Source organism: Oratosquilla oratoria, chromosome 26 (assembly GCF_046742065.1).
Source record: "Oratosquilla oratoria isolate Oo_2021 chromosome 26, ASM4674206v1, whole genome shotgun sequence".
NCBI lineage: Eukaryota > Metazoa > Arthropoda > Malacostraca > Stomatopoda > Squillidae > Oratosquilla > Oratosquilla oratoria.
In genome coordinates, this window is record NC_134802.1 from 1,834,215 (window position 1) to 1,848,176 (window position 13,962).

Genomic DNA, 13,962 nt, shown 5'->3' on the forward strand with positions numbered 1-13,962 from the left:
GTGATAATGAAGTGAAGAAAGTAGTAGAGGAGAAGATGTGAGCATATAAGGATTGGTTATTTACCTTGACTTTAGCAAAGCATTCGACAAGGTGCCACACCAGAGACTACTAAATAAAATCAAAGCCCATGGCATAGGAGGAAAAGTGTTAGAATGAATTAGAGCTTGGATTAGTAACAGAAAACAGTGGGTCACCATAAATGGAGAAAAATCTAGGTGGGGCAATGTTACTAGTGGGGTCCCACAGGGCTCGGTTTTGGATCTCTTGTTCATTATGTACATAAGCAACTTAGACGATGGGATAAATAATTATGTTAGTAAGTTTGCGGATGACACTAAAATAGGATGCCTAATTAGGTCGGGAGATGAAGCAGAGATTCTGCTGGATGGTCTTGACAAATTGTTCACATGGTTGGTGAAATGGCAAATGAACTTCAATATCTCTTAAGTGTAGTGTGTTAGATGTAGGGCTACACAACCCTGAAAATAGATACAGCTTAGATAACATGCTTTTAGAGAAAACTGAGTGCGAGAGAGACTTGGGAGTTCTAGTGAGTCAGAACCTTAAAATCAGGAAACAGTGCATTAGTGCCAGGAATAAAGCTAACAGAGCATTAGTTTTCATTGCTAGGATAGTAACAAATAAAAGTGCAGAGGTAATTATCAAACACTAGCGATAGACCCATCCTTGACTATGCGGTACAGTTTTGGTCTCTGTCCTACAGAATGTACATCAATTCACTAGAGTCAGTACAGAGAAGAATGACCAAAATGATACATAGACTCAGAAATTTGCCTTACGAAGAGAGGCTTAGGCACCTTAACTTACACTCTCTGGAAAGATGCAGAGTGCGGGGTGATCTAATAGAGATGTTCAAGTGGATCAAAGGCTTTAACAAGGGTGATGCAAACAAGGTTATCATATTAAAACAACAGGGCAGGACTCGCAGTAATGGTTTTAAACCTGGGACAAATTTAGATTTAAGAAGGAAATAGGCAAGAATTGGTTTACTAATAGGGTGGTTGACAAATGGAATAGACTTAGTAACCATGTAGTAAGGGCTGAAACTATCAGTTGTTTCAAGAAACGTTTAGACAACTTTATGGATGAGGATGACAGGTGGTGATGGATACAGACCTGCCTAGTGTAGGCCTTATGGTCTCTTGCAGTCTCCTTCATTCCTATGTTCTTATGTTGCAAAGTAGGATTTTGGAAGTATGTGAGAGGTACAAGGAAATGAGAGGAAAAGCATAAAAAAAAAAAAAAGGCAAAGTGGAGATATGTAAAAAGGGGTAGGAGTATGAAAAAAAAAAAAAAAAAAAAATACATATACGAATGTTTTTTTCCCTTTACACTCCACTCCCATCCACCACCCCTCCCTCTTATCTTGGCTCCTGGATGATGGGTCATCCCTGTATCCCACCCACTGCCCTGGGTCAGAAGCAATGTAGCAAGACACAGCACATCCACAGCAAGGCTGATTCATTTAATTGGTGACCCCCTATCAATGCCCTCATGCAGAAAAATAGAAGACAGAAATCCCTTCGGGCTGTGTCAAAATATCATTCACACATACCCCCCATCCCCCATCCACTCCCATGCATCACAGCATCATCCATACACAACCATTCTCCACTCATCTCTATCTTCTGTCTTTCCTCAACAGACATCCCCCTCTTTCCCAATGCCCCTTTTACCCCATTCATTCATCTCATCCTAGGTCGCCCCCTCATGTTCACTCCTTCCACCTCTGCCTTCCACATCTCTTTTACTAATCTTTTTCCATTCCTTCCTTCTATGTGTCCAAACCATCCCAATAGTTTTTCATCAACCTTATCTCCCAACTCACCCTATCCAGCCTAGTAACCCCTACCATACTTTTCAGGCATTTCATCTCAAAGACAAACTCTTCCTCTCTTTATGTTCCATGTTTCTGCCCCATACAGTGCTGTCGGTACAATCACTCCATACGATTTCTTAACATCCATTCCCAAATGTCTATTTCTCATTACACTTTTTAATCCCCCAAGGCATTTACTTGCTTCTCTTAATCTACATTCTAACTCCATTTCCACTCCTCCCTTTCCTGCCACATTTGCACCCAAGTATCTAAAACGCTTCACTTCCTTCAGTCTCTCCCTTAATACTCACTTCCAATTTGCCACTGTATTCTCCCCTTGTACATCTCATCACCCTAGTGTTCAACTCTTGCACCACCCCATCCATGTATAAATTGAAACAGCCAAGGGAACATAACACATCCTTGGTAAAGTCCCACCTTTACTTCAAACCACTATCTCCATTTCTAATTCTAATACAGGCTCTACTACTCTGGTAAAAACTCTTGACTGGTCTTAACAGCTTTCCTTTTGTCCCATATATCTGCAATACCTCCCACAGTGCCTTCCTGTCTATCCTGTCATAAACCTTTTCCAAATCCATAAAGGCCCAAAAAAACATCCTTACCTTTTCCTGAAGCTTTCTCATACATCTCCCTTACCACAAAATTCTGATCCATGCAACCCCTACCTGTCCAAAACCCACACTGTTCCTCACCAATTACTCCCTCTGTTCCTCTCCTAGTCCTCTCAAAACCTTCCCATAAGCCTTCCCAACTATACTAAAAAAACTGACCCCTCTGGAACTACTACACTTACATTTGTCCCCATTTCCCATGTAAAGTGGAACTATACAGGCACTCCTACAGTCCTCCAGCACTCCAGCCTCTTTAAAATAGATATTAAACCTCACCAACTAGTCCACTATCACTGTACCTCCTTTTTTAGATACCCCGCATGACACCCATCCAACCCAGGTGTCTTACCTTCTCTCATCATTTTACTAACTGCTTTCACCTCATCTTTTCTTCTCCATTTACCTCATTCATCACTGTCATTTTCTTAGCGCTTCCTACTGCAACTACCTTTCCTTCCCTATCCTCCTTCACATTTAGCAACTCCCTAAAATACTCTGCCCATCTTCCTCTTACTGCTGCCTCTTCCCTTGTCATCTCTCCATCTGCACCTTTTACCTTTTGCTTCTCTACTTGATTTGTCTTTTCTTCCTTTCTCAGTTTCCTTCCAAAACATCTTTTTATTACTTTCAAAATTTTCTGTCACTCTTGCCCCATTTTACATCTGCTTTCCTCTTTGTCTCCTGTATGTTATGCTTTTACCTCTCTTTTCTTTGTTTGTACCTCTCATATTATTCTCTCATTCTATTGTGTAACCAATCTATGAATGCTTGTTTCTTCTCTTTTGCAACCTTCTTTGCTCCATCATCCCACCACTCGCTACCCTTGCTTCTGTTTTCTCCCATCCTTCTTGTTCCACACACCATCTTTGCACACCTTGTGACTCCCTCATTGAAACATCCCTATTCTTACTTCACTCCTAGTTCTACTCTAGCCTTCACTCCCTCCCACTCCTTTCTCAGCTTCTTGTACTCCTTTTCTTTCTCATTTAAGCAGTTTACTCTAAGCACCTCCCTACCTTCTGTCCTTTTCCTCTTTCTCCATCTATCCTCCACTCTCAACTTACCTTCCACCAAAAAATAATCTGATATTCCCCCACTCTCTCCCCTTAGAACATGTACATCCAAATCTCTTCCTACTCTTCTGATTACCACTATATAGTCCTTTAACCTCTTCCATACGGTGCCGCCTACGTAGGTGGCATGAGGAGCAAGTGGATACGCAAGGCTACCATATCGGCATCTTGGTTATATTTATTGTAGTTGTCCCTGCGTAACTGATATAGTCTTTAAACTGGCTTCATCACATTTTCTATGGTTATCAAAATTCACGGGTGAAAGAGAGAACAATCAATATAAGCGGTGACTATTTTTTATGATGCGAGTATTATGACACAGCATCGTATGTCTGGCAGCTAATGCTGCCCGCGAGATTTTGGCCCGGAGTGAAGTGGTTAAAGACCTATCTACCACCTTTCCATCCACCACCCACTCCCATGTGTATTTTACCTAGCTGTATTATACAGGAAGAGAGCTATGCTCATAGTGATCCATCTTTGTATCTTTCACCATTTAGTTTGTTCTTAAATTCTTGTATAGTTTTTGCACATACTGTTGCCTCATTGAATTTGTTCTAGATATCTACCATTCTGTGTGAGAAACTATTCTTTTTCAGATCTCTTCTATAACTATCCTTTTTGAGTTTGTTTTCATGTCATTGTTTTTCTTTTATCTCACTTTAATAAATCTTCTCTGTTGAGGACTTCCATCCCTTTCATATTTCTGTAAATGCCCAGTAGATCTCCTCTTTTTCTTCTTTGTTCCAGGGTTGGTAGTTCCAGTTTGGACAATCTTTGTTCATATGTCAATTTAGAGAGTGTTGGTACCATCTTTGTCATTGTTCTTTCTAATTTCTTTATATTCTTTTTTGTACTGGGTGTCCATAATGTCACAAATTAGTTCAATCTTGGCCTGAACAGGTATGGATAAAAAGAGAAATGAATAAAGAGGACAGAGAGGATGAGAAAGCATAAAGACTAGAAGCTAAGGAAAAAAAAACGAGAAAAGAACAGAGAAAAAGAGAAATTCTATTGGAGAGTAGTGAATATGAAAGTGAGGAAATGGTTCATAGCAGAGAAAAACGGAAGGGAAACAGAAAACACAATGGAAGTAGTAGAAAATAATTAAAAGTGTCTCATACAAATATAGATGGCTTAATAACAGGCTTGAACAAACTGAATGATTACCTGAAGGAAAAAGAACCGGACATAATGGGAATTGTAGAGACAAAATTGAAAGGTCCACTACCACCCAACAATGTAGGACATGGTGCATATAATTATTGGATTAGAAACAGAGAGGTAAAACAAGGGGGTGGAGTTATGTTCCTGACTAAGAAGGATATAAATGTGAGGAATGGCACATATGGAGAGAATAGTGTAGAGATGATTACGATGGAAGTGGAGGACAAGGATAGGAAGAGCAGGAAGATTGTAGTAAATTATGTGCCTCCTAAAATGGCTTCGTGGGAAGAGAGAGAACACAAAAATATGTTAGAAGACACCAGGATATCACTAAGATAATGGAAGATGGAGGACGAATAATTATAATGGGTGGCTTTAATTGTAAAGAAATCTGCTGGGAAGAGATGACAGTGAAGGGTGGAGATGACCTATGGGGAAATGTACTACTTGATATGATTATAGAACATACAATGACGCAATGGATACAAGAGAATACCAGGTATAGAAATGAGGAAGAACCATCGAGACTGGACCTAATAATCACATCAGAAACCGAAATAGTGGACAAGATCGAATATAAAGCACCAATAAGTAAAAGTGACCACATATTGGTTGAACTGGAACTAAATGAGGAAAAATACATGAAAAAAAACGAACAATATAGAAAGGGAAGATTGATATATGAAAAAACAAACTTTGACAAAATGAAAGAATTCTCTCAAAAAGCTGACTGGGAAAGAATACACAAGGAGGAAACAATAGAAGAGAAATGGAGTATTTTGACAAAAAATTATAAACAAGGAGTGGAAAAGTATGTGCCAAGACAAAAGGAAGAAAAAAGATATGTTAAGTGCTGGTACAACAAAAGATGTAGGGAGTTAAAAGACAAAAGGGATAAAGCTTGGATAAAATTGGTAATAGACAAAAACCCTGAAAAATGGAAAATATGTACTAGTTATAGAAATGAATATGTACAAGTGCGCAGAGAAAGATAAGATACGAAAAAGATGTCATAGAAAAATGTAAAGATTAAACAAAACTATTTTAAAGATTTGTAAACAACAAACTGATAACACTACAGAAATCCAATCCATTCGAATCCACACAGGCAACAAATCAACACTGACAATAGTTAACATGTACATTCCCCCCCAATCATCCCCCACAGTTCCAAACACCTTCAGACCTCAATTTAGCCAACTAGCCTCAATCCCCAACCTGATCATGGGTGGTGACTTCAACGCCAAGTCGTCTGCCTGGTACGTCGACAACCCTGACACAGACAGAGGGCTTGATATACACTCAGTTTGACTCATTGACTATCATGAACAACACACATAATCATACACATATCCCACACCAAGCCCTCTACAGTACACTCCCTCCTCTCCTGATATCACCTTCTGCTCCCCCTGCCTAACCCCAACAACATCATGGAGAGTGGTCAGAACCAAGGGTTCTGACCACCTTCCAATCATCACCACCAAAACAAGATGCACCCCAGTTGGCCACAGACACACATACACCAATTACAAGAGAGCTAACTGGGAAGCTTTTACTGAAGAGACAGAACAGCATTTTGAAACACTTAACAGTACACCAATCACAAACATAAACAATGCTGTGCACACTTTTAATACAATCATACAAAACGCAGACAAGAGATACATCCCTAGAGACAACAGAAAATCACACAACCCCAACTACACACCAGAAATCCAAGGCCTCATCAGACAACGAGACACACTTAAACACAATACCCCCACACCTATCCCACAAAACATAGCAGACCAAATACAAACACTAAACACTGTGATTGCCAATAAAATACACGAACAAAAAACACAAAATTGGCAAAACTTTATCAATACAATTGATCACAAAACAAACACCAGCAAATTGTACAAAACACTCAACAGCATTACACTATCCAACAGTAACACAACACGCTCTCACGCAGCAATAATCACAACAGACAATTTACCCTCAAACAGACAACAAGCAAACACACTCATAAATCATTTTGCACAGACAAGCCATCTCACTTCTCACCCTGACGACCGACGCACTATTCGACGTAAGAAAGATTTTCCCACAGACTCAGACTATACACCCTTCATAGACAGTCAGACAAAACACATAATACATAATCTCAAGCACTCATCCGCCTGTGGCCCTGATAACCATGTACTTTAATGCTCGTAGTATTAGGAACAAATTTCAAGAAATACAGGCGTATGTCAAAAGCGAAAATCTCGATATGATAGGAATAACTGAGACATGGTTAAATGGTACAGAGTTCGAAGCTGAATTTAATATTACGGGATTTAAACACTTTCATCAGGATAAGAACCACAAGAAAGGTGGGGGTGTTCTATTGTACGTTAAAAACAATGTTCATGTTTGTGTTTTAGAGAAAGTGAAACAGGATGCATATGATAGTTTGTGGGTTGAGTTAACCCAAACAAATGGACAAAAAATGAATATAGGTGTAATATATAGGCCAAAGACATTATCATTAGCAGACGACAAACTGTTATTTCAAGAACTGTCTAGTTTCTGCAACCGGGATTTATTGATAATGGGTGATTTCAATTTTACTGACATTGATTGGATGACCCTTGAACATGGCCATATAGGTAGTCGCTTGATTGATTTTCTTGGTGACAATTACTTAATTCAGCATGTAAAAGAGCCCACAAGATATGGAAACTTACTCGATCTTTTGATCACTAGCCGCGAAAGCATGGTAACTGATGTAGAAGTCGGTGAATCTGTTGCAAATAGCGATCACAACTTAGTCAGATTCAAACTCCTAAACAATTTTAGAATAGATACTTGTGCTTCTAAAATACCCGATTTCAGTAAAGCTCAGTTCATAGGACTACGTCAGGAGCTTCAGCTTACAGATTGGGAGGCAAAATTAAACGAAACGCCTGTAGATCAGATGTGGGAAATATTTCAAAATATGCTCACTAAGATGATTCAAACTTACATTCCTTTTAAGGACAGACGTCCCCCAAATCAGGCTCGCCCAAAGTGGCTCGACAAAGAAACTGAAAAAAGTATTGCTAAAAAGAGACAGGCTTATAAGAAATATAAGTGCTCGGGTGCATCTAATGACTTTGAAAGTTATGTATCAATACAGAGAGATTTAAAAAAGACAATAAGAAAAAGAAAACGACAATACGAAATGAACATCGCTGATAAATCCAAAGAGAATCCCAAAGAATTCTATAGTTACATTAGAGATAAAAAGGTTGTTAGGAATCACATTGGTCCACTATTATCTGCTGACGGTCAACTTGAATATTCAAATGAAGGAATGTGTAATATCTTAAACAATTATTTTAGCTCGGTATTCGTAAATGAAACACCTCAAAGTGAATTCCAAACTGAAACCTGTGAAAAGTCTAGGGTAAACTTACTCACTTCGGTAAATATAACAAAAGAAAAAATTAAAAGGTGTATAGACAAACTCAAAGTTAATAAAACACCAGGGCCTGATGGTTGGCATCCAAGAATCTTAAAGGAAATGAAAAATGAGATTGTTGTTCCATTAGAAATTATTTTCAAGAAATCCATCATATCCGGAGGTGTCCCAAGAGAATGGAAGCTAGCTAACGTTACTCCCATATTCAAAAAAGGTGACAAAAAGAAACCAAATAACTATAGACCTATAAGTTTGACTTCAATCGTAGGAAAAATAATGGAAACTATTATCAGAGATGCTATCGAACATCATTTAGAAAGTAACCGTTTGATAAATGATAGCCAGCATGGTTTCAGACGGAAACGTTCTTGCGTGACTCAAATCAAATCAGCCATCCTGAGTCCACTGCTGAACAAAGGCCTCCTTCATAGCATTCCATGATTCACACGACCGTGCCACCCTCTGCCACGTCACTCCCGCAAACCTCTCGATCTCGTCTCTCCACCTTCTGTCTGGTCTCCCTCTTCCACGCTTCCTATCTCGCTGCGTCCATTCAGTAACACACTTGCTCCATCGCTCATCAGTTGTTCGCACCAACTTACCTGCCCAATTCCACTTCCTCTCTTTTACTGCTTCCACAATATCTTTCACTCTAGTCTGCTCTCTCACCCAACTTGCTCTCTTTCGGTCTCTCAGTGTTATTCCCATCATTGATCTCTCCATTCTCCTCTGTGCAGTCCTTAGCTTTGTTTCCATCGCCCTCGTCAGCTTCCAAGTCTCACATCCGTAGATTATTGCTGGTAGAATGCATTGGTTTTAAACTTTACGTTTCAAACATAAAGGTAGAGAGCCTCTCAGGATTTTACTATACTTACCAAACATTTTCCAACCAATTGTGATGCGTCTTTTTATCTCATTATCATGATCTTTCGTCACCTTCACCATCTGACCTAAATAATTATACTCTTCAACTTCCTCAAGACTCTCATCATCAATTACAATCTCTTTACTAGCGTGACTAACTTACTCGAATTCTACAACACAGTTATCTCGAACTATGACAAAAGAAACAATATAGATTTAATATATATAGACTTTGCAAAAGCTTTTGATACCGTCCCACACGAAAGACTACTTACTAAATTAGCTTTGCATGGAATAAGTGGTAGCCTATTAGGTTGGACTAGAAATTGGTTGAATGGTCGAAAACAGAGAGTTGTTTTAAATGGAAAAACTTCTGGATGGAAAAGTGTTGCAAGTGGAGTTCCTCAGGGTTCCGTTCTTGGGCCACTTCTATTCATAGTATATATAAATGATATAGACCTTGGACTAAAATCTACTGTTTCCAAATTTGCTGATGATACAAAACTGTGCGGAGTGGCAAATGATCACTCAAACCAATTAGATATTCAAGAAGATTTAGATAAATTACAGCAATGGTCTGAAAAGTGGCTAATGAAATTTAACAAGTAAATGCAAGGTAATGCACATAGGTAAAAATAACTAAGTACGATTACAAGTTATTTGGAAATTCGTTAACAAAAGTGGATAGTGAAAAAAATCTCGGCGTAATTATCAGTAACGACCTCAAATCACCCAAGCAGTGTATTTCAGCCTCTGAGAAAGCAAATAAGATTCTGGGATTGATTGCGCGATCTTTTGATTTCAAAAGTCCATCACTCATTAACAAGCTATATAAATCGTTAGTTCGTCCACATTTGGAATATGCTGTTTCCGTATGGTCACCGAATCTCATTAAAGACATTGACAGACTGGAAAAAGTACAACGGCGAGCCACAAAATTGATTCCAAATATCAAAAATAAATCATACGAAAATTGACTAAAACACATGAATCTGTTTTCCCTAAAAAAGCGTAGACTCAGAGGTGACTTGATACAGGTCTTTAAGATTTTAAAGGGAATTGACATCAAAAGTGACCAAATTTTCAAATTGAATGAGAATCAGACAAGAAACAATGGTCTCAAAGTGTCCGGAAATAGATTCAATTTGGAAGTAGGTAGAAACAACTTTGCCAACCGTGTAGTTAATGAATGGAATAAACTTCCTGCACAGGTAGATAAATACCTAAGTACGATGCTGTAATGATTATAATTTATCTTATATTATTTGTTTTTGTTTTGTTATAATTTGTCTGTTTGATTTTCATTTATTATTAGTTATATGTCTATTATTATTTACTATTTACCTGTTTGTTTATTATTTTAACTATACCTATGCATTTATTTATGTATTTTATTTGTTATTTACATTATTATAGTTTTTATTTATTTTTAATATGATTTTTTCTTTTGCATCCGACCTAGATATGGATCAAAAGGTCTCCTGTCGGCATGCTCCGCCTTTGTAATCCTTTGTAATCCTTTGTAACATCCACCTAAAACACATTGGACCACAAGGTACACACACACTCACAAACATTGCAAACTACAGCTATTCACACAACACTATACCTGACATCTGGAAGCATGGTAAAATAATCACCATTCCAAAACCGAACAAAGACCCAACAATCCCAACATCGCACCACCCAATCACACTTCTCTGCACCCCCTTTAAAGTCATTGAACGCCTAATACTTAAACTTGTCACACCACATATTCCCCTTGCTGACTCACAACACGGTTTTAGGCCACTACACTCCACAAACACTCTTCTGATAAACCTCACACAAAGAATTTTAGATGGCATCAATTCAGATAGGCCCCACCACAGAACACTTCTTATAACATTAGACATTAGTAAAGCTTTTGATGCTATCCCCCGCCACAACCTAACAAATAAAATATATAACACAGACATGCACAATAACACCAAAAGATGGCTGGCCAATTATCTGGCAGGTAGGAATGCTTACGTGTCATATAATGGCCAATCATCGCACATCAGAAATATTAAGAATGGAGTACCACAGGGCTCTGTTCTATCCCCCACGCTATTTAATCTATACATGCATGACTTACCCACACCAGACAACTCAGAAATACAAATCTCTTCCTACGCAGACGACATAACAATCACATGCACACATCGTAACACAGACAAAGCTGCAGAAATAATCCAGCCATACCTTGATACACTCAACACATGGTTCATCACAAACAGACTCAAAATAACTCCAACCAAATCTACAGCAACACTTTTCACCAACTGGACAAAAGAACACAAATACATACCTCATCTCTACATCAACAACACTAATACCACACACAAACACACCGAAAATTCTTGGTGTAACATACGATACATCCATGTCTTTCAAACAACACATCACAAACATAAAAAACAAATGCACACCTAGACTTAACGCACTTAAGTCAAAGTCAATCACTGGAACAACATTTGGACAAAACAAAGAAACTAATACAACAATATACAAACAATGCATACGCTCAGTGATGAATTATGCGAGTCCTGCATGGGCTCCTAATCTCAGTGAGACACACCACAACACCCTTCAAATCATACAAAACAAAGCCCTAAAAACAATTACAGGCTGCACAAATACAACACAGACCATTTACACCATGAAACAAAAGTCCTCAAAGTCAAGGACCACCTCGACATGAGAGGCACACAAACACTTGCTGCAGCCACCACAAACACATCACACCCGCTACACTACATAGCAGAACACCCACACACACCAAGAAACATTAAAACACCCAAAGACCTGTATCACACACAGATACTCTCTTCTCTTCCTCCACAACCACCAAATACCAGCCTCCGGAAACATATTAATAATCATATCACTCACCGCTCCATTAACACACTGAAAGACAACACACTGCTGCATGCCAGACCCCCTGCTGCATGCCAGACCCCCTGATATCCACCCTTCTGAATCCTCTCTCCCACGAAAGGACAGAGTCCACCTGGCCAGACTGCGGTGCGGCCACCACCCAGCACTTCTAAGCTACCAGAAGAGGCTAGATGACCGCATTGTGAACAGCTGCCCAGGATGTAACACTTCACCCCATACCATACAACGCATAATGGAAGACTGCATTATACACAATCATGCACGCAAACAACACAACATACACTCTATGAAGGATTTGTGGGAAAACCCAGTTTCGGCTGTGACATTCCTTGGGGAGACGGGACTGCTCGGACAGACAGTCTAGGGAACGACAACAACAACAACAACAAACTGAAAATCAAACAAGAATTAGAGAAACTAAGACAAGGAGTCGAATACACAGAGGAAATAGAAATGGCAGAAATTATGAATAAGCATTTTAAATCGGTGTTTACAAGGGAGAACATACAGCCTAGAGATATTGAATGGGAGAGAGAGTTCCCCCTATGAAAGAGATAGAAGTATCAAGAAATGAAATAATAAAACACTTGAGTAATCTCGATGTCAGAAAATTGCATGGACCAGATGAAATGGTAAACTGGATTTTGAAAGAATGCAGAAATGAACTAACAGACAAAGTACATAGCCTAATAAACTGTTCATTGAAATAGGGAAAGGTTCCAGAAGATTGAAAAAGAGCAAATATAGTACCTATATATAAAGGGGGAAACAAGGAAGACCTTACTAACAATAGATTGGTCTCTCTTACAAGTACAATAGCTAAAATCTGTGAAAGAATTATCAAAACTAGATGGGTAAAGCATTTGGAAAAAAACAATGTACTAAAGCCAAGACAATTTGGATTTAGACAAGGATGATCATGCGTCACAAACTTAATGTGTTTCTATTCAAGGCTAATAGATGTAATACAAAAAAGAGATATAGTGACACAACAGACGAAAGAACAAACTAAGGACACATTTATTAAAGTGATGAGAGAAAAGAAGAATATAGTAAGAGACTTAGCAGACAAAAAGAAATGTATAATGATATTAGGGATGGAAGAGAAGCATAATCCAAATAGGACCACAAGAGTAAAAGAGAAGGAGAACAAACTAAGGACACAGTTATTAAAGTGATGAGAGAAAAGGAGAATATAGTAAGATACTTTGCGGACAAAAAGAAATGTACGGTATAATTATATTAGGGATGGAAGGGAAGGATAATCCAAATAGGACCACAAGAGTAAAAGAGGAGAAGGAAAAGGTAAACAAGATATTAGTAGTTCAAGAGGATGGACAAGAAACGGAAAGAAATTGAAGAAATATATAGACTAGGGAAATACAATACAGATAAGACCAGACCAATTAAGATCAAATTCAGGTCACAAATGACGGCAGAGAATATCTTAGCAAAAACAGGGAAACTAGCAGACAGTGAGCAATATAAACAGGTATGGATAAAAAGAGAAATTAATAAATAGGAAAGAGGGGATAAGAAAAAAAAATTCTAGAAGCTAAGAAAAAAAAAAAAACGGTCAGAAAAAGATAAATTCTATTGGAGACTAGTGGATATGAAAGTGAGGAAATGGTTCATAGCAGAGAAAAATGGAAAGGAAACAGAAAACACGATGGAAGCAGCAGAAAAATAAAAGAGTCTTACACAAACATAGATGGCTTAATAACAGACTTGAATGAACTGAATGATTACCTGAAGGAAAAAGAACCAGACATAATGGGAATTGTAGAGACAAAATTGAAAGGTCCACTACTACCCAACAGTGTAGGACATGGCGCATATAATTATTGGATTAGAAACAGAGAGGTAAAACAAGGGTGGAGTTATGTTCCTGACTAAGAAGGATATAAATGTGAGGAATGGCACATATGGAAAGAATAGAAATGATAATGATGGAAGTGGAGGGCAGGGATGGGGAGAGCAGGAAGTTTGAAGTAAATTATGTGCCTCCTAAAAGGGGTTCGTAGGAA